The sequence below is a fragment of the Puma concolor genome, chromosome D2 (assembly GCF_028749965.1).
Source record: "Puma concolor isolate L17-30 chromosome D2, mPumCon1.1.hap2, whole genome shotgun sequence".
Lineage (NCBI taxonomy): Eukaryota > Metazoa > Chordata > Mammalia > Carnivora > Felidae > Puma > Puma concolor.
In genome coordinates, this window is record NC_141677.1 from 58904595 (window position 1) to 58932370 (window position 27776).

The 27776-nt window shown below is 36.5% G+C and overlaps 1 protein-coding gene and 1 long non-coding RNA gene across 3 annotated transcripts in view; one reads left to right on the forward strand and one right to left on the reverse strand.

The window, feature by feature from the left end:
* The window catches only part of HPSE2 (heparanase 2 (inactive)), a 663646-nt gene that overhangs the window by 473760 nt on the left and 162110 nt on the right, over positions 1-27776 (reverse strand). The window lies entirely within an intron of this gene.
* Positions 1407-14566, forward strand: LOC147576107 (uncharacterized). Its single transcript, XR_015241773.1, has 2 exons — positions 1407-1652; positions 14250-14566. It is a non-coding gene; the product is annotated as an uncharacterized LOC147576107 (long non-coding RNA).

Consider the following 27776-nt stretch of genomic DNA (forward strand, 5'->3'; position numbering starts at 1 on the left):
GTCAAACTTCAATTAAATGAATGAAAATTACATGATTATTATTCATACGCTCTACTATTGAACATTTACTATAGTCTAGGCAATGTGCTAAACACTTAAATTACCTTATCTCATTTAAAATAATAATGTCAAGAGACAGGTACTGTTATTACACCTATTTATAGTTAAGGAAACTGAGTGCAGAGACATTAAATATTTTGCCAAGTCTGAGAACTAGTAAGTGATGTGGCTGGACTCAAACCAGATCTATCTGAGTCTTAGGCTTCTCATGCTTATGTGATACTCATATGCCATAGGGGTTAGGAAGAAGGGAGGAAAATGTAAAATTTAGCTACATTAATATTAAAATTTTATAATATTTCTACTGGATTATATTCCTATCACAGCTCACCTGAAGTATCATGTCAAATTTAGGACCAAAACTTAAAGACACAGACTTGAAGAGTTAGGAGGTACTGGCTCCCACTACTTCTAGCTATGTGACCTATGAGAACCTCAAGTTCTCCATGGCAAAGTGAGAAAAATATCTACTTTACAGAGTTGATGTGAAGACTGAAGATAATGTGTATGAAGGGAAAAATACAGTGTCTGGCATACAGCAAACAGAAAAGGCACTAAAAATATGGCAGCCAATATATTTATGACTCTTATTCTGAGAGGATGACGACTAGGGTATTGATCATGCTTTCTGAACATTAGTATGAGATGTGAATTCACACTTTCTAAGGGAGTGGTTTCATAACTGCTTTGCATTCTGCTACAAATTACAATTCATACCAAGTTTAAGGTTGAGCTCTTCTGAGGCAAACAAGATAAATCTTTTAAATCTAGTAATTTCACACTCCCCAGAGAACTAAGAGGGACTCTCTCCAGGCTCTTGTCAAAATTATCTCTGAAAAAACAGTCAGTGGGAAAGGAGTCCCAGTGGCTGCTGATACGTTGCCAAGTCCAACACCCGTATCTCTTCAAAGGTCTAGCCCATAAAGAAATATCACTTTGTCTTGACTGACAGCATTTATCTTGGATTTCAAAGTATCAAAGCACTGTTGGTGCCCAAGATGTTTTGTTAAATGATACTAATGTGTTCAATGATCTACATTTGAAAGGCTGTATTTCTGAAGCTGATAAACTCCCCCAAACCCTACTAGTGAAGACCATTTTCAGTATATAAATGCCATCTGCATTCAAAAAACACCCATTATTCACATCCTGCAGAAGCATTCATAGCCTAAAGCCCACTCACAGAGGATAGGGGGTGGAGGCCCTCCTGTAGATGGAGACAACTAAGAAGTCCTTAGAAACACAGGAAAACTACCATCCAGCTCATCCTTACCTCTAGAGCCTAAATGAGTTCTGGGGCAGAAAAACAGAACTGTAAAATAGAAGCCAGTCTTCCTCCTTCTCTTTCTACTGTCACCATAGAAACCAGTATGTTTCTGTGCACAGTTTTTCCACGGGACTATCCTTGCCTCAGATTCTACCAGCCAAAAGTCCCAGACACCAATTCTTCCATGAAATCTGCTTCTTTTCTACTAAGATCATATATATCAGACCTAAAATCTGGACTGTTGAATCAGCAAAGTATTTCCAAAGAAGTGAGACTGGTATCATAAGTGGTTAAGAGAAGTCATTAAATAGCATTGAATCACAGGGTGAGAAAGCCATTCCATTTTCAATTCTTTTTCTGATTTTCTGATTTATTAAGAAGTCCCAGTGCCATGCTATAGTGTCATTAGCATGTCTCCAACACTTGTTAAGTTTTTTTTTTTTTTTTTAAGGACTTGGTTTCAGTGCCAAGGAACAGGCAACACTACCTACATAGAATTTAATAACCCTATTTTGTTTATACTGTCTTTATTTTTAGTTACTGTCTTTTTATGGCAAGAGAACTAGTTTTCCATTTATAGTAGTAAGATAAAGTTTACTTTCTTAATTTATTTATTTGAATTATTTAAGTTAAAAAGATGAATCAACTATAAAACTGGTATGCAGATAAGGGGAAAATTATGTAGGTGGGTTGAAAATGATTAACGGTGGAAGATACTAGTTACTATATAATTGGAAAACAGATTTAAAAATGTATCCCTCTACTACCCTAGGGCAAAACTAATCTCTCCCTCATCTGTGGTCCCACAGCTCTGTTTGTACCTGTAATACAGCATGAATTCATCTTCTTTGAATTATAGTACATTTCTCATTATCCCTAATGGAGTTAGCTCCTGGAAATCTTGTCCATTTTTTATAGATCCCCTCTCTGTTACACAGAGTACATTCTCTGTGAATGTTTGTTGAGTTGGGAACCTAATTCACCTTGGTCCCAGCTGTAGAGTATTGGGAGTCACTTTAAGGATCCTCAGGAGCAACAAAACATAAGATTTCTCTACAGCATACAATCTTCACTACTTGCATTAAAGATCAGTCAATAAACAATCAAGACAGACTTACTAAACTTCCATCACGTTAAAGCCCTTTTGGATATGCATAAATAACAAGATACTTTTATAATTTTTTGATCATTATAAAAGTTAAACATGCTAACTGTAGATAATTTAGATGATGCAAAAAGCAAAGACCAAGAGGTATATAAATACGCATAAATAAACCACAATTCCCACATCTGCACATATCTACTATTAACATTTTAGAATGTTTTCTTCCAGCATCTTTTCTTTGCTGGTTTGTTTTCAGCACTGAGAATGCATTTGTGTATTAAATTGTGTCTCCGCCTTTCATCTTATTCACCTGCATATTCACTCTTGGGCCAGTTTGTGTTTTACTTGTTTTCTATGTACCAGCAACACGAATGACTAAATATGTAGAAACATCAAGAAATACTGAAGTATGGGTATAAATGACCCTTCTAGACTTTTGCCGAGTAGAAGCATTCCATAACTTAACAGGAAACATAAGGAGTTTCAAAAAAGATGTGTTAAAATGTTTCTTTAGATGGAGAACAGCAATGATGGCAGTTTCCAATTAAGGATTAGTCACAGAACCATGGACTGTGCAGGCTGGAAAAAGGCTTAAGAAATGCCTTTATAGACTAGGAACCAAAGGTCAAAATAAAGTTAATGACCTAGTAAAGAACACTCATTAGGAACAGCAGGCTCTATTATCTAGCCTCAATGCCAGATGGAGATAAAATATTTTACATTATAATGTAAGTCAATGGGAAACACAGGTGAATGTTCACACAACCTAAGAAGAGCATATCTATTATTAAATGAGGAGCACCTGCATAGCTCAATCCACACAAAAGTTTTTCATCACCTCAGTGCCCAACCAAGGACACAGCCCTCAATTATTGTTTTGGTAATGATGTGGATTAGTCTCTCTGTCAACAGACTCTTCTACTTCTCACCTATCCTCCGCACGACCACCAGAATAATCTTTATAAATTTACATATAAATTTTATATAAATAATTATATATAAATTTATATATAAATATAAAATAATAATTCATAAATACTATTTTCATCATGTAATTCCCCTTATCACGCTATCTTTAATAGGCACTGTTGGCTAAAAAACGAAGTTCAGATTTCACATTCAGGTCCTCTGAAACCTATTTCCACCAAAGATTCTTATTTTGGGACTGTTTGTAAGAAATTGCACAGGAAAGTAGAAAAGAGTACTAGCCTCTGAGTCAGGAGATAAGGGGCTAAAATACCAGTTTTTGCTGCTTGCTAATCAGGTGATCGAGGGCAAGTTATTTAACCTCTATGAATCTGTTTCCTTACCTATAATATAAAGATAAGTAATATTTTTTTCATATAGTTGGGGTAAATAAAAATTAAGTAAAAGCAAAATTAACATGCTTGACACATGGTAGGTATTCAGATGAAGTCAGCTGAATATGAGTATCAGGTTTCTTCTACCTATAAAATTCAAGGTTTCCCTTCCCCAATCGGTCTCTCCACTCCAATCCAACTCCCATATTTACTTCTCCCAAACAAGAAATTCTGCTGGGCTGACAGCTTGCTCAGAGCCTGGAGCCTGTTCTGGATTCTGTCTCCCTTTCTCTCTGCCCCTCCGCCGCTCACACTTTGTCTCTGTCTCTCTCAAAAATAAATAAACACTAAAAAATAAAAAATAAAAAAAAAAAAACAAGAAAATTCTTCCATTTTCTAGTGCCCCTCCTCTACATCTACACAGATATCACCATCCTTCAAGTTCTCTTCAAAACCTACCCTACTGTGTAAAGTCTATAACAAAACCTTAGTTAAAAATAGACACTGTTCCTTCTAAGCACTCAACTCTCTTAACTTATCCTTGTCTTGTATCATGAACTTTTCATGTATTCAGAATGTATCACCCTAGCAGTATTACCTGTCCTTGAGGGCTACTCTTCTGCACTGTTCCTCTTTATATCTCTCATTCATTCAATCATTCATGGAAAGTCCTTGTTGATGAGCACTGAGTTACACTGAGTTCTAAAGGATTAGCAAAAGTTGGCCAGGCAAATAGAGGGAAGAGGGGCTTCCAGATGGAAGGAATAGCTAGAGTGGAGGTCCTGGGGCCAGTAACAAACAGCTTGGCAATTTATGTAACTGAAAAAAAGAGATGAGATAGAGAAACAGAAAGGAATCAGACTAAAGTAAGGTGGAAGAAGAAATAGTTCCTTCCCCTGAGCATATTCTACCAAAGTGCCACATTTTTTTAAAGATGCCAGTAATACACTGAATTATAGCTGTTAATATTACAATGAAGACTTCAGAGGTAGCAATATGAAAGCTACCAAGGTGACAAAAAAAGGAGGCTGTTAAATGGTGGTGCTTTTTTAAATTTTTTTTTTTTTCAACGTTTATTTATTTTTGGGACAGAGAGAGACAGAGCATGAACGGGGGAGGGGCAGAGAGAGAGGGAGACACAGAATCGGAAACAGGCTCCAGGCTCTGAGCCATCAGCCCAGAGCCTGACGCGGGGCTCGAACTCACGGACCGCGAGATCGTGACCTGGCTGAAGTCGGACGCTTAACCGACTGCGCCACCCAGGCGCCCCGGTGGTGCTTTTTTAAATTACAGTTATTCTACCAACCAATGGTAAGTCTCCCTCAATCTACTTCCTCCCTAACCCTCCCCACTCCAACTCAGTTGACTTTTTTTTTTCTTTCTAACTTGCTGATACAGGTTTGATTTCAATCACTTAAAGTAGAGCAATGTTTTGATCTCAGTCACTAATGACAAGGGACTAATCTTTAGAAGAGCAGAGAGGAGGCTTTGTTTGCATGTGGACAAACAATAGATTTTTATACTGCCTCTCTCTATCTCACTGGTCTTGGTATATTTTACTTTCTGATAGTGCCTATTTTATGAACAGTCATTAAACCTAATCTTGTTTACCCATAAACTCTGTTACCCATAAACGTTTTACAAATTGAAATCATCTTCTACCTTAAATTTTCTATTGGGGTTACGTGTAGACCTCCTTCGAGGCTGGAGTTCAGATCATGCAGATCATGCATCTTCTGGGCTATGAAAAAAAGTTAGGGTTTTATGAAAGGGAGTGTATGATCTGGTTTACATTCTAAGATTATCTCTGCCATATGAGCCATGCTTTAGAGGAGAGAGCAGTCAGGAGAAGGTAAAAGACTCCAAAATGTTTTCTTCTGCGTTTTAAGCTTCAGTTTCCAATAAGCTCAAAAGATGATATGAATACAACACACACATGAGGAGGTCATATTTTCTTCTCTCCACTTAAAGCTAGTGGAAGTCTTCCTTCTACAGGTTTTCCCTTATCTAAGCCTTGAGCTACTGAAATGTGAACTGTCTCCAAACCATCTAAATTTGAAACTTCCCTATGTTTTGTCTCAACACAAATACAGGCTCTTTCTGGGAAAGTCTGAGGAGAGCTCATGAGATATTTGTGTGTTTTATTTAGTTTTTCAAGTGGAAAAACAATAGACATTTCCCTGTTTAAAAGAAAAAACAAATCTGTTGACTTACATACAAATAACTCAAACCAGCTGACCTTTAAAATGTCAAACTTCACATGTGGTCAAGCTTCAGACAGACTCTAAGCTAAGTTTGGAAAAAAAAAATAATTTCAATAATGAACTGGTAAAGCAAGTAAAGTAAAATATTTGGATGATGATTCAGTTGAGTAACCACTAGTGACCCCAAACTGCCACTTGTTACGGATAGATGCCTTGTAAGATTTTAACTTGGGAGAGTTCAGAAATGACCCAATTATGGTGGGTGTCTTTCCAAACTGACCAGGGGCTAGAAGCAAGAGGAGAGGGAGTATCTGATCCACTCAAGATTGAAATGCTTAGGCCTTAGAGAATACTGGAAACAAGTCTATCATACACATGACTCATTTATTCCTGGATTAAATAATGAATTTTTTAGATCAAGGACTGACTAAAATCTTTACAGGACTGAAAACTTAGTCCTACACATCTCTCACCATGTAATTAAAAATAAAAACAATTATTAACCTGTAAAGGAAAAAAAGTATAAGGAAGCCCAACGAATTTCTAATTTTCTCCTTTGTGGCCACTTTTATGCCTTTTTAAAAAAGATATTTTTCTGGCGAACCTTTTTTTTGTTAGCACCCTAAGCATATGCATAGTTTTCCTTTTGGGTAATCAGCACTGTCTGGATCCCCATAGCTATGTTATTTGGGTTTCTGATCATCAATATTCCCTGACTTCTATAAAGTTACTACACATCTTCCTTGACTTACAATGGTGTTATGTCCCAATAAACCCATCGTAAGTCAAAAATATCCTAAGTCAAAAAATCATTTACACCTAACCTGCCAAATACCCTAGCTTAGCCTAGCTGACCTTGAATGTGTTCAGAACACTTACAATACTTTATAGTTGGGCAAAATCATCTAACCTGAAACCTATTTTATAATAAAGTATTGAATACTTGATGTAATTTATTGAATACTCAAAGTGAAAGACAGCATGGTTGTATAGGTGCAGAATGGTTATAAGTATATAGATTGTTAGCCTCCACCCCCTGCACCTGCCCCCCACCCCACCCAGATCCCATGCCTGACCAGGAGCTGTGGCTCATTGCTGCTGCTGCCAAGCATCAGTAGACAATATCATACTATATATTGCTAGCCCAGGAAGACACCAAAATTTAAAAAACAAAGTACAGTTTCAACTGAATGTATATCACTCTCACACCATGGTAAAGTCAAAAAATTATAAGTCAAGCCATCTTAAGTCAGGGACCATCTATTATAGACTCTTATGAAAGTACATGTTTACATAAATCAAAGTCACTTTATATTACCAGATAATTAAGTGGCTATCTACGATAAAAAGGGGGTGGGGGTAATATGACTTCCCAATGAGATTCCTATTGGGTCTTCTCATTTGTCACATAACAAACTACTCAAGGCTGAACATAACGTATATGTTTATTCACCAGGAAAAATTTATCTTGGCTGACAGAAAACTACATAAAGCCAAGTTTACATAAGCCAAGTCTTAACAAACCAAGGCTTTTTATATGAACCTTTCCTTTTTCCATTTGCTCTTCAGCATTAGAAAGGAAATGTCCACTGCTCATTCCTACTTCAGATAGTTAGTAGTTGCACTTGTCTGAGGCCCAATAACAACTATTTTTGCCCAGACTCCCCTTATTCTACAGGAAAAGAAAAATGCCACAAGAAGTCTCAAGGTGGCAAATGAACAAGTCTGTACTTTAACCTTCTCTTCTTTATGTGTCTGGTTTTGTCTTTCTAGGTAGGTAAGTTGTTCATGTTGGTCCTTCCTTGAGGTTAACTAAAAAGCAGCATGATGAGGGTTCTAGAAGTTATCCTTGATTGAAGACAAAATGTATTATGGCATTAAGCCATTCACATCTCCATACTGTCTTTAGTTCCTAACCATTGATCCAAGAATGTGCACTAGTCTGACCTTAGAGGCCCCTTGCAACTCTAACATTTTATAATTACAGACACTTCTCTAGCTCAATGAAGGCAAGGATAAAGTTAAATTAGTGGAAAATTAATGATTTGGCAACTCTGTTCAATCAAGTGCGTTGATACTAAAAAGCACATTAACTTAAGTAATGCATCCTTTTCTCTTATCTTTACATCCCTTGAACCAGGGCAGTGCTTAACACAAAAAACTGGCCTAAAACAGACTTTTTAATTGCCCCAAGTATCTGAAACCACCTTGCAAATTTCTTGAGTGAAAGAGGATTATTTCAGGATCAGAATGTATAAAGGCAAATGGTGATCAAACAACATGTCACATTTGTGAAAGAAAAGAAGCTTCTTATAGCATGGAGCTCAGGGTGCTTGAAGAGAGAGATGAAGCAAAAAGATGTAGTCAGGAACCAAAGTATGTGTATGTTACATTTTTAAAAGTCATTTTCCCCTCCCAGAAAAGCTTAAATGGAGCCAATAAAGAATTTGACCATGAGAGTAATCAAATTTGTATTTTATATAGATGTCTCTAATTAAATTACAATCATTTGTGATATGGTGCACAGAGCCACCAAAATGGAAGCTATATTTACTTCCCTGATTCAAAGCAGTTTAAACCTTGGAGATAACAACTAAGGAACACAGGGTTACTGAGAAATAATTAGTTGTATTTTTTCCATTTATTTCACTCATTATATAATATAATGAAATTATATAATTATAATATATTATAATTATATAATATAATGAAATTATATAATATAAATGAAATGTATTTCACTCATTATATAATATAAATGTAACAACAACAATAACATCAACAACAAATTTCATTCTTTCAAACAATGTGAATCTGTAGAGGAATTATAATTTTTATTTTTAATATCTGTTATTATTTAATTTCTGTTATTGTCCTAACATTGTTTTGTGTTGTTTTGCTTGCCATCTCAGGTGCAGAGGGTAGAAATAATTATACTCAGTTCTTGACATATCATCATTGTCAATTTTTGCAAGGCCCTTCTCTTATTGCATTTATTTTTTTATTTCTCTTTATACTCATACCACATTCAAGTCCTCCTATCCTTAAGACAGACAATGACTTAAATGTGTGTAACATATTTTTCTTTGCATGTGCTTTTATAAATGTACATTATTTTGTGAACATTTGTATTTTTAATTCATATAAATGGTATTGTACTATTTATTGCTGTTTTCTTTTGCAATGCTTTTATGATCCATCCATGTTGCTATGTATAACAACAAACTGGTTGTTAATTGTTGCATAATACTTGTTGTGTAATCACCACATTTTATCTATGCATTCTCCCAGTAATGAACACCCAGACTGCCCTAACTCCCTCACCACAAGTAAAACTCAACAAATACCCTGTACATGTCCCTTTATAAACCCACATGAGAATTTCCTTGGAGTAAAAAAACATGAGTGGAATTTCAAAGTCAGAGAGTAAGGATACTCTTTATTTGTTCTGCAGAATGTCTGTACTAGCCTATAATCTCACCAGTAGTACATGAGGGTCCCCATATCCCTTGTGCTTGTCAACACTTGGCTTTATCAAACTTTCTAACTTTGCTGGTCTACCAGGTAGACGGTAGTATCCCATTGCTTTTACAACGTGTATCTTCAAAATTATTAATGATTTTGAGCACAGGTTCCCTAGATTTTACGGTTTTCCCCAAAATAAATTTTCTGTTCCTATCCTTCACCTATTTTTCTTTTCTTGTTGATGCCAGGAGCTTCATATATAACCAAGATATTAATCTCTTATTGGTTATACACATTGCCTATATATTCTCTTATTCTGTCATCTGCCTTTAATTTTGGCCCTGGAGGTTTCATTGCATTAAAAACCCTTAATTTTAATTTACCACTGTTTGCCTTATGGTTTGTGCCTTAAAATTTTGTCAAGAAGTCACTTATTGAGCCCTTGGATCACACATATATTCACTTCTATTTTCTTCTATTAACTTCATGGACTTACCGTTCACATATAGGTCCACTGATTTATGGTGCCACCTTATCATACATAAGTAACACACACAGATGGATTGTTCTTTGAGATCTCTATTCTGCCCCATTGGGCTGTTTATTTGGCATTGCATCATCATTTATGCAATAAATAAAGCAACTTTGCTACTGTCTTTCCTTCTTCCTCTCCTCTCTCACTTAGCTCAACTCCCTATCAACTCCCATCCTAAAAAGCTTAAGATTGCCATCAGAAGGAAGACAATAATCCTAGTGTTATTTTTATATCAAGTCCTACCCCTATCAACATAGCAGAAAGAATTTTAGTTCCTAGAAATGTAGTTTCATTTGATGCAGTTATCTCTCAATGTATTTATAAGATATATATTTTGGGGGACAACTCCATGTGGGCATGTTCCTTATTTACAGATCAAAAACACTTTTGATAAAGATGATTTTTTTTTACTTTTTAACATTTATTTATTTTTGAGAGAGAGAGAGAGAGTATGGGGGGGGCAGCAGAGAGAGAGAGAGAGAGAGGGAGACATAGAGTCCTTAGCAGGCTCCAGATTCTGAGTTGTCAGCACAGAGCCCAAGGGGGCTCAAACTTGTGAACCACAAGATCATGACCTGCGCCGAAGTTGGACACTCAGCCAACTGAGCCACCCAGGCACCCAAGATTTTTATATATTTTTGAATGCTTATTTTTTGAGAGAGGAAGAGAAAGAGAGAGGGAGACAGAGACAGAGACAGAGCGTGAGTGGGGCAGGAGCAGAGATAGAGGGAGACACAGAATCTGAAGCATGCTCCCGGCTCTGAGCTGTCAGCACAGAGCCCAACATGGGGCTTGAACTCATGAACCGGGAGATCATGACCTGTGCCAAAGTCGGATACTTAGCCAACTAAGCCACCCAGGCACCCCTACATGATCTCTTGTTAAGATGATAAATTATATATTTGGATTCCTGAGTCATGTAATAGTAACATCATCATGTTGAACTGTGTGTGTATTCTTCTAGATTTTACTAAGCAACCCAAAAAATTCTGTGAATGTTTTTTTCTTACAAGAACTGCAGAGGCTTCCACTGTAGAATATAATTTTGCAATGATATGTACAAATCAAGTGGGAATAATAAACTATACTAATGAACTATAAACTTAAGGTTAATTGTACCTTCCATCAATCAGCGGTTGTGGTAACCCTTACCAAGAAAACTCTTAACAAAGTAGTAACACAAAAAATGACAGTGTTTGTAATTTTCTATTTGAGCTATATAAGCATGATTGCCAGTATGTCAAAATTACCTGAATAAATAAGCCATCTTCTGTCTAGGTGAACTACAAGTCACAACTTTGCCACAAAGAGAGAAAAATCTTTCATAAAAAGCTGTTACCCAAGTAAAAGTGCTAAGCTGATACACTAATTTCAAAATATCCCTCCAATATCTAAGAATACTCAAAGAATTTCCTGCCCACAAACATCTTTGTCTCTGAAGGTAACTTCTCACATCTAATAAAGTGCTGTCTCCAAAGTAAAATACCCAAGTCCACAAAACATAAAACAGCACCTGCGATGTAAATATATTACTTCTGAACTAGATGGTTTTGATGATCACATCTTAGTGGTATCAAAAGGTAAATCCCAAATTTGCTTTAGTAAACATGAACAACTTATAAGAACAAGAATATAGCATTTTTTCACTAGGCTAATATGCTCATTTTTGTCGTTGGAATTTTCCAAAAGTATATTTGGGTAATGTTTTAAATCTGTCTGTATTTTGCAAATTGCCTTTTTTCTACCTGTCTGTATTCTGCAAATTGCCTATAATGAGCAAAATGGGCAAAAGCAAAATAATTCATTTAATAAAAAAAAACTATACTCATCCTTATCATGCACCATATCCCCACTACCAACCCCACCACACACATACACAGTAACAAAAGAGAAGTTCAAAATATAGGGGAGCTTGAGTGAGTAAAGAGAATAATCTGTAATGCTAAATAAAATACAGGTTTCTCCTGCTAGCTGGAAGTCTGGCATTCCTGTGAAACCTTTTGTAAGTCAGAATGGCATAAAGTGAAGAAATGATTACCATTTTGTAAAAGGGAAAATCCCCTTTTTTAGGTTTGCAAAAGCAGGTATTAATGTAGGTCTTTCATAAAAGCACAGTGGCTTAAAAGACATTTTCAGACAGCAGGGGAAACCTGTATCTTAACGTGGGATTTTAAAAGCCTGCATTGGATTGGGGGGGGGGGGGGGCGGGGTGGTGCCTGGGTGGCTCAGTCTGCTGAGCATCTGACTCTTGGTTTCTGCTCAGGTCATAGTCCCAGGGTCTTGGGATGGAGCCCAGCATCAGGCTCTGAGCTAAGCATGGAGCCTGCTTGGCATTCTCTCTCTCTCTCTCTCTCTCTCTCTCTCTCTCTCTCTCTCTCTGCCCTTCTCCCCCACTCTCTCTCTCTCTAAAAGAAAAGAAAAGAAAAAAAAAATAAAGACTGCAACTTTATAGAGAAAATAATTACCCGGTGATCAAAGAAAGAGATCATGGAAAATTCTGAGTTACATGTTAGGCATGATAATTCAACTCTGGGCCCAATATATTCATTATAAAGTAACTGAAAACCTTACTGCTTTGGTAACTTTTACTCTCTCCAGCTAAAAGCACTAACTGAAGATGACTATAGATGTACTATTTTGGAAGCAGGGAACTGATGCTAAATAAAGATAACATCAAACCTTTAGTAGTGGGAAAGCTTAACGTTATCAGTTTTGTTATTCTGGTATTCAATAGAGCAGATGAAATGCTAGATTTATCTTCTTTGAATGAATAACAGCTACATTAAAGCTGAATTATAGTAATTATAAAATAATTAAATAATTATTTAAAATTTTCACTTGTGTTTGGGTGACTGCCTTTCATGCAATTTTATTAAATTTAATAGAGAAACTGCAAGAGATGCTGAGATTATAATGTTGCTATATCTGGCTGAATCAGTTGTACTCAGCTGCATACTTACAAACTAAAAATCTACTGTGAGATCACACTAATCATTCAAAGAAAAGAAACAACAGCCATCTCTTTTTTCAAGACCTTTGCCCTTCTTTTTCCTGGCTATTTCTCTGTATTTCTATCAGAGGAATGAACTAGAAGGAGAGTAAGTATTCAAAGAAAAATGTAAGCAGATGTAATTTTGGGGGAAGTTTTCTCTCATAGAGAGTCACCAAGTCCATGTGTTTCAAGAGCTATAAGAGCAGAAGTGAGTGAGGATAAGGAAAGATTATTCAGCAGAGAATAATTCAGACAACATACAGGCTGGAACTAGGTTAGGCTTCTAGCACTCAGTTCACCTGAACAAATTATTGGACCTATGGGATTTCCTCAAAATTCAGAAGAGTTCAGATTCAGAAAACTTGAGCTCTGGAAGGAATCTTATCAAGGCTAATCAATACTGGTTTTAGAAAGACAGTGGAACTAAGAAAAAGACTGTTTTTCTCCCATAACATAGTAGAGTAGTTTCCAAGACTTGGTCCACTGTTCTTTAAAATTCTTTACTTACCCAACCTTTCTACTCTGTTCTACAGCTCCATTTCAGGCGCCCTTATTTCACATATGATTTACCATAACAACCTCTGAAACAGACTTCATGATTTTGGTCTCTCATCCCTCACCCAGAACTCAACTATGTTAGTCCTATATTTTCCAGATTTTCCCTAAATGAAATTCCTATATTCCCCTCAAGGAAAGGAACCATGTCTTATATTTCTCCTGTATCCCCAATAAAGCCAAGTACAACAATAGTTAAGAGTAGTTAATATACATCAACTAAAGACTTACTATGTGTAAGGCACTGTTCTAAATGCCTTTTGTGTATTAATTCATTTAATCCTTAAAATAACCCAATGTGGTAGTACTATTTTAATTCTTATTTTACAGGCAAGACTTACCCAAAGCCACATGACTGGAAATGATGGAGATAGGGTGAGGGAGTTGTAGCCAAGTAATTTAAAATATAGACTCTGTATTCCATTATTTTCTATGATGGGGGTTGGGGGGCAGGGAGGGATGAATGCATATGAAATTTCTCAGTAAGAACTTAGCATGGGTGGCTAGAAAGATATTCAGAACTTAATATACTTTAAAAAGACAATCCTTAAGCATGGCTAAGCTGTGTTTTGTAGATACTGCCATCCCTCCGTTTATGGTTGGCAACATAATCATTCCTCACACTTGAAGTAAGCAACTGTTTGTACTTTCATAAAAATGGAGTTGACAGTGATTACTATCTGTAGTAGACTAAAAAATGGTCCCTCAAAATATCCATCATGTCAAATCCATGGAACTTATGAATGTCACTTTATTTTTTAAAAGGGTCTTTGCAGATTGAATTAAAGAACAAAGATGAGATCCTCTTGGAGTATCTGTGAGGGCCCTAACACCAATGTCAAGTGTCCTTATAAGAGATACACAAGAGAACAGATAGAAAAGAAGGAGGCAATGTGACCAGAGGCAGAGATTGAAGTGATGGAGCCACAAGCCAAGCAATGTCTGGAACTACCAGAAGCTCGAAGAGGCAAGGAACAGAGACTCCTCAAGAGCCTTCAAAGAAGCAGGCCCTTGACAACACCTTGATTTTGAACTTTTAGCCTCCAGAACCATGAGGAAATAAATTGCTATTGTTTATGCCACCACGTTTATAGTAGTTTGTTATTGGAGCCAAAAGAAGCTACTATGCTATCCATCTCCTACCTGTAATAGACACACATTCCTGGAACAGAAAGTGTGTTTTATGTATCTCTACAGTCTTCACTCTTTCAGTCTAGTGTAGTGCCTAAGAAGCATGGTTATAATGCCAATAATATTTGTAAATAAGAATGGAAATAGGAAACAGGAGGGCTGATTCACTACATAAAAATTGTGACCTTGGTAATTAATCTATTCACTCAATAATCATACACTGGAGACTTACTATTGTGCCAGGCAGTGAGCTGGGTAACCAGAAGTCTTCTATGAAATTAAGCTAACAAACATGATCTCTGCCCATATGTCATTCTGAATGACATATTACATTATCTTATAATTAATACATTAACAGTGTAAGAAGAAGATTCATTGTAAATTCACAGGAGGGAAAGCTAACCCAACTTAAAGGTGGTAGAGTCTGGAAGGAAGTCACTTAACCTCTCTGAGACTTCATTATAAAACATAAAATAAATAGCAGAGGTGAGATAAATACCATATGCCTTAGAGAACTGTTGTGTTCTCATTTAAAACAGGCTCTTTGTAATAATACATGTTTCATAAAATGCTTATATATACCTAGCATTGTGGTAGGTATTTAAAAAAATTTTTTAGTACAGTTGACACACAATGTTACAGTAGTTTCAGGTGTACAACATAAGTAATTCAACAAGTTTATACATTATGTTATTTTCACAAGTGAAGCTACCATCTGTCCCCATACATCACTATTACAGTATCACTGACCATATTCCTCATGCTGTTGTGCTATGATTTTATACAAATTATCTCATTTAATTCTCACAACACAATAATTATTTTATCTATATAAATGATATATTAATTATTTATAATATATATGAAATGCAGTTTCTTAAATTTTCATATTTGTGAATATATATTTCAAATATTTACAGCATATATGAAATAATATATTATTATTTCACCAATTTTATAAAAAGAGAAACACGGGGCGCCTGGGTGGCTCAGTCGGTTGAGCGACCGACTTCGGCTCAGGCCATGATCTTCCGGTTCATGGGTTCAGGCCCCACGTCGGGCTCTGTGCTGACAGCTCAGAGCCTGGAGCCTGCTTAGGATTCTGTGTCTCCCTCCCTCTCTGCCACCCTCCCCCGCCCCCACACTGTCTCTCCTTCAAAAATAAATAAACATTAAAAAAAATTAAAAAAAAGAGAAATAGATTTAGGGACAATAAATATCATGCTCCAATCTACACAGCTAGTAAAAGGTAGAGCCAGCCTTTGAACCAGGCTTAAAAGCCTCAGGTTGTAACCACTACATCATACCTATTACATGAATGTTAAAAATTGAAAATATTGCTAGATAAAGCATTCGGTAAGTATTTGTTAAATAAACATGTACCTCTGAGCAGGTGTAAAAGATAAAGGAGATGCTATACAGTCTCAAAGAAGTCATCTTCCATCAGCAGGCCCTCAAAAGACAAACAAAAAAGAGGTGTAGGGTAGTACCAACAAAAGTGGCAAAAATAACCTGGCAATCCGGTGCTATTTTACCAAAGTTGCACTTTGACTAACCACTGACTTGTTCTGTGATTTGAAAATAATCATTTTATTTACTTTGGCTTCTAATAGTAACCTGATAATAAATTCAAAGTTTTCCTTTATAAGTCTACTCTGAGAAATAGACAGTAATACAGTATGTGGTAACTTTTATGATGTTACCTGCTCTTCTTAATTCATTCAAACATTTTAAAAGTCCTAAAAATTGAATGTAGAGATGTCTGTGACTTTTAATAAATCCAATTACAACTGACTCTTATTGTTGCCAATTCTGTATGTACAAATTTGTCCACTTGCTAAAAAATGTATTTGTATCCCTAAAGGCGATACTCATGTTGCTCTTGTGGTCATTTGCAAACAAGTGCAAAACCACAAAAAAATGGATGTCCGACTCCCATGTTCCCAATGGAGGCCAAACAAGATGATCAGCTTTTAAACTGTAAGCAAGTGTACTTTTCCTAGCCTATTTTATGCTACATTTTCACATTATCGTGCCTTTTATTGATGATTTTACCATTTAAGATGGCTCCCAAGCATAGTGCTTAAGTGCTCTTTAGTGTTCCGAAGTGCAAGAACTCTGTGATGTGCCTTTCAGAGGAAATAGGTGTAGTAGATGAGCTTCCTTCAGGCATGAGTTCTGGTGCTGCTGGTCTTGAGTTCAGTGATAGTGAATCAGTAACAGAGTACCTCCAGAAAAGGGACCCACTCCAAATAGAGTTAAAATAATATCTATTGTATGTGGCAAAGCTATGGAAAAATGGAAAAGCAGCTAAATTTGTGGATTCATGATATGATCAGTTAAAAAGAAAAGAAAAAAGAAAAGGAAAGGAAAGAAACAAAAAAGAAGGAAAGGAAAGGAAAGGAAAGGAAAGGAAAGGAAAGGAAAGGAAAGGAAAGGAAAGGAAAGGAAAGCATAGAAGACAGCATCATTGTGAGGCTGAAAGCCAAAGAAATTTGCAGTCACATTACCCAGGGTCAGGAAGATGTTACGTCCTTCTCAGCTAGTAGAACATAACTACTACAGTAGTTTATTAAAAAAAGAAACAAATATAAAGAAAGAAATCCTTTTTTATTGATACACTTTTCAAACATCATCTCTATTTTCCAAAAGAATATTGAAGCAACAAAAGGAGAAATGTCTACAGAATGAATTTACAAGGCAAAGAAAAAAAGGGAAAGCCACACTGGATTGCCCTTGGAATAAAGTTATTCTAAACTTGAAGAAAGAGGCAAGATACTCATTTTTGCATGGCTTAATTAAAATGTAACACATTCCATATCAGATGAATACCACAGACAGGTAATTATTACTACAAGTGTCTTCATTTTGATAGTTCTCCATATGAAACCAACTCAGCCTACTGAAAGGTCGGGCATTTACAGTCAGAGATCTTGGTTCAAATATCTGTTACATTCTGACCTATATGCCTATGGACAACTCAACACTTCTTAGCCTCATCTCTAAAAAGAGGAAATAGTATCACATAGCTTGCTTGAAAAATTAAATGAGATAATCAATGGTAAGCAGTCAGCACATCATAAAGATTTAGTGATGTCAGTAGATCATTGTTATTATTTTTTATTCCTCTGTTAAAATGATGGATATTGGAAATTCCATACAGCTGAACCCAACATTATTGTACAGCCCAATGTCTAGTATTAAATAAACAGCGAAGACAATATTTTTGTCTAGTAACTATATATTTTGGCTGACAAGTCAAAATGTTTTTCCCCTATGGTTTAATCTCTGCTGTGGTTTGACTACGAATTTGGAGTAGGATATTATAATTAGAACCTCTCCAAATGCTGACAATTTCAGTAGCTATCCCTCATGAAATCATTAGCCAAGATAGTAATATGTTTATTTTAGGTGGCAACTTTCCAATGTACTAAGTATATGAAATATTGAGAAATTGTCCAACCATCGGACAATTGAAAGGAGATCTCGTGTGCAATCAAATCCACATTTATATAACCTGGTTTTGCATAACATATTACTTGTCAAATAATCAGATTCTCACACTGCCTAAGCTACTCCCTGTTTTCCTCAACAACTTAACTCTTTCATGCTCACCATCTGCCCCTCTCATCCCCAAATTACCATCCTTGTGTATTTCTTAATCCCTATTCCCAAAGTTCCTATCCAGTGTTCCTCTTCCTAGATGTCTGAATCAGTGTGATGTAAATGGGAAGAACATGAACTTGGGAAACAAAATACTGAGTTTAACTCTGGCTTTACCACATGCTACCAATTCCCTTAACATTCTCATCCAGAAAATGAGGCTTATACCCTCACAAGGTTAGTGTGAGAGTCATTGAAATAACATATATGAAAGGATAGCATAGTATTCAATTTACTGATGGGTTCAAGAAATGTTCATTCCTCTGGGTCCATGAGGAGATACAAACAGTTTTTAGGTAAAAGAACTCTCGACTATGGAAAGTGTAAAAGTCCATTTCCAAAACTGACATCTTTAAACAAATTTTTTTAAATGTTTATTTATTTTGAGGGTGCCTGGGTGGCTCAGTCAGTTGAGCTTCCTACTTCAGCTCAGGTCATGATCTCGTGGTTAGTGAGTTCGATCCCTGTGTCGGGCTTTGTGCTGACAGCTTGGAGCCTGGAGCCTGCTCCAGATTCTCTATCCCCCTCTCTCTGTCCCTCCCCTGCTCATCCTCTGTCTCTCTCCCTCTCAAAAATAAATAAACATTAAAAAAATTTTTAAGAGACAGAGAAAGTACAAGTGGGGAAGAGGCAGAGAGAGAAGAAGACTGCAAGATCATGGGGCTCGAACTCACAAACTGCAAGATCATGACCTGAGCTGAAGTTGGACACTTAACCGACTGAGCCACCCAAGCACCCCTGACATCTCTTTTAATTTCTTGTCCACTATTGTCACCTGCATAGTGGCTATTTCTACCCCTATATCCTTCTCCCCTCCCAACTAATATATCTAAAACCAGTTCGTCTTCTTGAATATCTTGTGTCTACCACTATTATTGTTTCTTCCTTACTGCTCTTTTTAAAAAGCCAATCCTATCCTTGCATTCATACATTCTTTTCTATTTTCCCTAATGTCTCCTTAACTAATACGTGAGTCCTAGATTAAATAGCATCTTACTCACTGGCCTCATTAATTTTGTACTTATCTGAAATCACTGCTTCTAACTTATAACTGCAAGAAAATGCCTCCTCTGTTTTTCCCCTCAAAAATTAGGTTTTGTTTCATCTTGATCAATATACATTTCAAAATATTTTTCAAGAAAAAGGTGCGGCCCCCATTAGCAATTCAGGTAACGAGATAAAAGGTCACCTGTCATTAAAAAAAAAAGAAAGAAAAGAAAATTCCCATTGATCTGAATAATGTCATCTAAAGCTCTCTTTCAACTGATATGGAATGTGCCCACAAAAATGTTCTCTTGTAAAGAACCTGGGGCAGTGAGGAGAGATGGATGTAAAGTTGCCAAGTTACAAGATATTTAAGTTAACCAGAAAACGACAATAAAAACAGATGAAAGAGCTGAGACCTGGGTGGGGCAGCTGGGATGCCCTATGGAGAAAGTTTTCTCAGTGAACTCAATAGATTCCCAGCACTTATAACACATACATACAAGCAAATAAATTCCTGGCTCGGTTTTTAGGGTAGTCATTGAACACCTGATATTTAAAAGCAAAGGAAATAAATCTTATTAATTCCTAAAAAGAAGGAATAAAAGAAAGTCAAGAATCAGGGAGAAAGAGTGTTTAAGCATCTAAAAACAGATGTGGCCAATGTCAGAGTTGCCAATAACCAATCAGTCAAAGGCCAAGACAAAATCATGGTAAAGGAAATTCACTATGCATTCCAGGTAATATTATAATCCTAATAAAAAATAAATTAGGAATAGGTAACTTGTAGTTACAATTCTATTCCATTCCATTTTAATCCAAAATATCTTTCACTTTTTTTACCTTTAATTCAACCAATACTGTTATATTTTAATAGTTAATTATTTAAGGGCAAAAAACTCTAAGTCTAGAGTCTGGATTATGTGGCTAACTACTTGAATTACTTGCTGTAAAGAAACCATGAAGAACAGTTGCCAAAAAACTTGAGTTGGGAACCACTCTGTTGGGTAACCTTGAGGTAAGTCACTCAAACTCTTTGAGACTTGTTTCCACTCAACAAATAGTATTCCTACAACCAATATTTACTGGCTCCTACTGGGTGCCAGATAATATGTTAAACAATGGTTCTTGTCATAAAAGCACTTATAGGAACGTGGTAGTTTAGAAAACATGTCAAATGTGTCTTTCAGCTCAAAATTTAATTAAAATCTGTTCATCTATATTCCAAAATAAAGCAAGGTTCTGGGGCCCTAGCAACAGGGACACTGAAGAGATTATAAGCTTCCATGGATACGCTTAAAAGATTCTGTTCTGGTGACAGGAAAGATACTCTATTCTTCTAAAACATGCAATCACTTCACATTATCTACACATACATATAAAACACCTTAGCTTGTTCTTCAGAACTTTTCACAATATACCCCAACATAACTTTCTAAATTCTTTCCTACTGTTTCTCAACTCAAATCCAATGCCCCAGTCATACTATCTCTACAATTGATCATCCATATTCCCACCTCTACTTTTTTCCTCATACCATTTGCTAACACGGAATGACTTTCCTAGCCTTTATCTATCAAATGTATATCCATTTTTCAAATGTCTATTTCATTCACCCATTCACTCAAAATTTAGCATCTACAACATGTAGGCTCTGAGAATACAACACAGAGCAAAACACAGTCCCTTATATTCAAATGGGAAATGGCAGACACTAAAGGGATAAACAAAAAAATAGAAAATATAGAGAGAAATAAGGCAGAAGAAGGGAGCTAGAGAGTGTTGAGGTCAGAGTGAGGACTGGTATTCTACGTAAATAGCCAGGAAATGTCTCCCTGACATTTGAACAAAGACTGGAAGGAAGTGAGAGACAAGTCACACAGTCATCTGAGGGAAGAAATTTATAAGCAGAAAAATAGCTAATGCAAAAACCTTTACATAAAAGCAACTCTACATTTTCGAGGAAGAGCAAGGAGGTCAGTGAGGGTGACAAATGCGAGGGTAAGAGAAAGGTGAGAGAGGGAGCAAGCAGTAGCCACGGTGGGCTGGGTAGCAGATGGCAGACCACAGGGCCTTCTAGGCCACTATAAGAACTGTGGCTCTGAGAAACAGGAAGCCAGTGGCAAGTTTTGAGCAGAGGAGTTGCATGCTCTGACTTAGGTTTACAAGGATCAATGTTTTTATGCCAATGAAAGTAAAGGATAAAAGAGGGAGAAAGAAGTATTGTACGTTTTGAGAGAAGAGAAAGTGGGGAGAAAAGGAGAATAAATAGACAAGAAAAACAGTAAGACTGCTGAACACGACTAAGGCCTATTTCAAGTGACTGAAATCATGAAATTAAAGTGAGCCTGGTTAGGAAGGCGGCATATTTTTCTCTAGCCACATAAAACTGCTTGGGAGCAGTTCTGAAGCAGGCATGAACTGCTTCAGAACTAAAGCTGCACCCGGACAACTCCACTCTCCAAAACTCTCCCTGACCATTCAGGCTTCAACCTCTAATTTCATCGGTTCTACAAATATTTCTCTAAGGACATACAGCACTGACTTCTTTCCACTCATGTATAAAGAAACCAACTGCATCTTTTATCAATTGTTTCGTTTAACTTTATCTTGCCTCCCCAACCAGATTTTAACTTTCTTAAAGACAGAGATAATATATTAGTGCATATTCCTAAATACAGGATAGACTCATATGTAAAGGAAGGTTACTTTTTAAAAATAAATGTGAAAAATGACAAAAATATATTTTACTACATAAAATTGTTTAGTGTTCCCTTGGGCTTTAGAGAACCAGAATAGTCCCTTTCCCCTTTAGCTTTCCACCTTCCTTAGAACTATTCTATAATTTAAATAGTTGTTTTTTCATAGTAACTGGTTTCTTTTTTTTTTAAATACAACTTCTTCAGTAATAACTCTCTAAAAGGGCCAAAATAAGACATTTTAAAATATAAAATGTTAATGTATTCCAGAACACAGGCATGAGATTATGTTGCTGCCAATCATTTACTGAGGAGATCTAAGGGGAAGCTGAGGCAATGATGGTTTTATTTCCAAGCCACAGCCCAGCTCTGTGTTGAATCACTGAAGCAAAGTAAGATATAATTCAATTAATTCATTTTCATTGAGTACCTAATATGGAAAAATACTGTGCTAGATCTGTGGAGGACATAATGAAGAATAAGAAAAGCCCTGCAGTTGAAAAACTTATTATACAAGAAAGGACTCACAAGGAAGAGTAGAACAATGTGTGTAAAGGAGAGCCAAAGTGCTAAAGGGAAGGAATAACATCCCTCTTCCTTACAGGTATTCTCAATGGTGATAGCCAAGTGTGGAGTAAATTAAGATGTGATGTAGGAGTCAAAAAATCTTCATACTATCCTGGTTAAAATCCTGGTTATCCTTCTTTAGAGCTGTTTGACTTTGGACAAATTATTTAACTTCTCGGAGTCTTAGTTTACAACAGGGATAATAGTTGAATTAGGAATTGCTATAGTTAACCAATATCCAGTTTTCTAGTTCTGGGTATACGGGAGGATTAGACATTCTTGTGCTCTCTTTGATCTCTCTGACCTCAAGATTTGCCTCAAGATTTGCCACCCAGTTATTCAGCAGTAAAAATTTAGGCTATAAGACTGCCTAAACTCTGAAATTTGTGCTAAAATAGAAGAAATTGCAAGGAACACAAAGCAGAGACTAACTGCCTGGAAATGCTGGGTAAGGCTTCACAAAAGACCCACCTTTTGAGCTGAGTCTTAAAGGATGAGGAGAGCCAGAGAGGGCTGCATATACAATCACATAAAAATACAATAGTCATATTCTGGAAAAGACAAGTTGTTCAGACATATAGAATGTCCTATAATTTTACAGTGGGATTTGTTAAAATTGAACATAGTTGTCCTCTTGGACATCAAAGTTTTGGAATGACCCTGTCCCCTCTCTGTCACAGGCTAGCTCCCTTAAGAAACTCATATAACTGCGATTCATTAAACCTTGCAACCTTTCTTCTGAATATATTTCTATTTTTATTCTTCACTACCTCTTCAGTTAATAAGTCCCATAAGTTATATAAAAGAGTTCTTCCTATTATTATCTTCATGCTTCCATCAATGGAAGAAGTTTTAATGATGGCCCCCTTATGCTACAGTCCTGGGATACAGTGACTAAGAACCATTCTCATTTTGTCCATACTCTGGGTACTTAGACATTTTGGTTATGCTCCCTCTCAGCTTCATATGTCAGTTCTTCCTTTATAAAAAGGGTCTCAGTTTTGTTCGGAACCTGACAGCTATGTATCAGGGGAAGCTGATTCCTTCCCAACGTTAGGTAAGTAGATCTTGACTACTTAATCATAGTAATTCCAATTTCTTCACCAGTGATTGGTTTGGGAATAGCCATTGAAATAAAAATGGAAGTCTAATATGGGGGGATTCTGGGAAAGATTTCTTCACTTTTCAAAGATACACCCTGTATATTTATTCCTGAATATATTGATCACCACCACCTCTCCCTCTCTTCTGTTATTTTAGTTGACCTTTCTAATTCTATCACTTTGAAGTTTGGTGAACAAAACAATTACACATGGTACTCTGGGCACCTGTTTTGCCCAAGGATAAAATAGTGTTTTCCAGAAAATTATCAATACGCACCTTTTGCCACAGCAACCCCATCGTGAAACAGTATTCCATAGCTCTTAATTTTTATGCTTATAGCCACATATTCTGATATTTACTGATTTTCTTTGTTTCTGTCAGAATGCTGCAGAAATTAAGCCTGCAAGCTCTGGGGTCAGACTATTTGGATTAAAACCCTGAATTCACTGTTTCTAGCCATAATTTGAACAAATTTTTAACTTCTTTAACGTTGGGTTCCTCACAGTTAAATGTGGAGATTAATAATCCTACCTCGTAAGATTGTTGTGAAAATAAAATAAGGTTAACACCTACGAAGCAGTAGACAAAGAGTCCACTACATAGTTGGCACCCAGCAAGTATTAGCAATTACTATTGCTATTATTATTGTTAGGCTCATTTCTGATATATCCCCCTTCTGGTTTATATTTCAATATCTGGACAAACTTAATTCAACCTATCTCTTTGAAGAGTCATTATATGTTCTTCTTTTCAGATTAATTTTAAAATTATTATGTTCTGGGGCACCTGGTTGGCTCAGTTGGTTGGGCATCCAACTTCAGCTCAGGTCATGATCTCACAGTTTTTGAGTTCGAGCCCCACATCAGGCTCTGTACTGACAGCTCAGAGCCTGGAGCCTGCTTCAGATTCTGTGTCTCCCTCTCTCTCTCTCTGCCCCTCCCCTGCTTGTGCTCACTCTCTCTCTCAAAAATAAACATTAAACAGAAATAAGAAATTAAAAAATAAAATAAAATTATGTTCTTCTTTTCAGATTAATTTTAAAATTATTAAATCTGAGTCCTCTTTTGGATCCATGGAAACTCTAATATTAATACTTCCCTTTAAGATAAATATTCACTTCTACTAATCAAAAGACACCACAAAGGAAACAGACAAGCCACAGACTGAAAAAAAATATTTGCAACACATGTATTGAACAATGGACCCATATCCAGAACAAATAAGGAGTTCCTAAAAACATCAGTGATAAAAAGTCAAATAATCCCTCTCCCAAAGAAAAACCAGGCAGAACACTTTGACAGACACTGCACAGAATAAAACCTACAAATGGTCAATGACAAAGCTTATCACTGGTCACCAGGAAAGTACATATTAAAACCATAATAATATTAATTGCAATACTGTATCCCAGACTGGATCCTGGAACCAAAAAAAAAGGGGGGGGGGACATTAGTGGAAAACTAAGGAAATCCAAGTAAAAACTGTGAATTATAAAAACTGTGAATTAGTTAACAGTATTGTAACACTGACAATCTCTTATTTTGATCAATGTACCAGGGTATATAAGATGTTAACATTTAAGGAAATTAGGTGAAGGGTTTCTAAGAACCTTCAAATCCAAACTTTCGTACATTTCAAAACTTCTGTAAATCCAAAATTATTTGAAAATAAGTTGAGAAAAATTAGATGTTTCTCCATACCCACTAGAATTGGTAAAATGAAAAAGAATTAAAGTTGGAGAGGATGTGAGACAATTTCTCATATATTATTGGTGGGAGTGTAAGGTGGTAGATAGAACCACTTTGAAAAATAGTGTGGCAGTTTGTTAAAATATTAAACATATATCTATCTACCCTATGACTCAGGAATTCCACTCCTATATATCTATACGAGAAAAAGGAAAATGTATGTCTAAAAAAAGCCTTGCACACAAACGTTCATATTAACTTTATTCATAACAACCAAAGACTGGCAACAACCCAGATGTCCATCAACAGGATAATAGATAAAGAAGCTGTGGTATATTCACATAATGGAATAGTACTCAGCAACAAAAAAGAGGGCAAATTACTGATATAAAAAACAACATGAGTAAATCTCAAAAACGCTGCGCTAAGTGAAAGAAGCCAGACACAAAAAAGTACACGCTGCATAATTCTACTGCTATGAAATCCTAGAATAGTCAGATTCAATCTGCAGTGATAGAAATAAGACCACTGGTATCTGAGGGTGCGGCAGGATAAGGACAGCCTGGAGGGGCATAAGGAAGCTTTCTGGGGGTGATGGAAATATACTGGGTACTGACAGAAATGGGGTTACACAAGAGTATGCATTTGTGAAAACTGACAAAACTGTTATTGTAAGATCTCTGTACTTTATTCTATGTAAATTATACCTCAATAAAACAATTTTTAAAATAACCTAAGTATGCATTATTCCTTCTTTTTGTTCCTTGTTCTTAAATAAAGTTCCCACTTCACTCAAAACAGACTCTTCCCACTCCTAAATCAGTGCAACAACTACATTTCAAGGCTTTTGATTAGAAATCTTGTTATAGATTTTTGAAAATCTAATTGAATCATATCTACTAGTTCCCCTCAAAATAGCCAGCAGCTTACCTTCACAATCAGAAGACTGAGGAAGTATAGTGCTTCTAACCTTTGTATTTTATACTTTGGCACATTTTTCACACACAATTTAAGAATATACAAATAGCCTTCTTATCTGAAGGAATCCTAAGTGTTTTACAAACCTTCAAAACAGATTTTTAAACTATCTAATATTTTATAGGAGGAACATTTCATGCGCACTAAAGTGCAGCGACATCTGGCCTGCAACATGGCAGCTGTTTAACAGCCATGACACCTCACAAAAGTTTAGGACAGGAAGCAAAGAATTCTACAGCCAACTGAGGCGAAGACGAAGGAGGCTGCAGAAGCAGGAGGCTGCAATGGCTTGGGCTGGAGCACAGCCAGCACGATGTGGTTAACACCTCTGTCATAATGAAAAGCACAAGTGTCATTAGTGGTCAGAGCCTCATCTCACAGAGGGCACGTTCCACAGCACGGTACCTTTTCCTTCCATCAGGAGCACTGGTTTATTTCTAATACAACAGGAAAAATGTTTCCACTAGCTATGCCCAAACCATTCCATTCTGAGGTCTCCTTTCCAGGTACAATGTTGCACGTGAGCTTAGCTGTGCAGAAATTTTACAAAGTCTTTATCCTGTATCTAAGGTAAGGCCAACATTTAGTTTGATGTATTTCATCACAAGCAAATAGAACAGAGAAAGCTGTGATGTGTGTTATGGGAGTACAGACAAACACATGGCCATCTCTCTTCTCTTCTTTCAGGAACTTTTTGAAAACTTTTGTTTTGCCAAATCAAAGGAGAAATTTTTGAGTGTTTTTCTTCCCCCTGTGATAGCCTTCAAGTATCTCGGTTAGTTTTTGTTTAACCTAGAGGAGAATTCTAGATGCAGAAGAGAAGAAAGACCACAGATCTCTTCACGTGCTTTTGGCCAGTACTATGCCTATGAATGCTTCTTGTAAGAAGGGTATGAACACGCCGGTAAATAATCATCACACCTTGGCCTCAGTTCCTTGGAAACACAGATCCTCCTTCATTTAACTCCAAATAGTTCTGGATTCTAGACCTCATATCATTTTTTCCATACACAACAACTGAACCAAATCACTCAGCCTTCCAGCAACTCCCCATCACTTCTCAGGATTACGTAAGGATTTGTGCTTTTAATTTCAATGCTTCCTGCTTGATAATCATGCACTCACTATTTGAAAGGCCAGTTGAAGATAACCCAGTGCCCAGAGTTCCATCCTACAATAAGACGTCCACCCATGCAAAAAGTACATTCTTTCCTTTAACAATCAATATAAGGCTATAGCAACAACTCCTGGATACCAGAGGATACAAAAGGGATTCCAACTTGTAAATTAATTCATCATTATCAACGAACAAGGAAAGAACTTGTCCTTGAACTTTCCTCCTTCCATTCTACCCAAACGGCAAGGCAGGTCAAAGATAGAATTAACTGAGATAGAAGTAACTGAGGCTAGAATTAGATCTATTATTGCTTGAATCTGAGTATCACAGGTGTATGTGGGAGGTGGGGGTGGGGACAGTG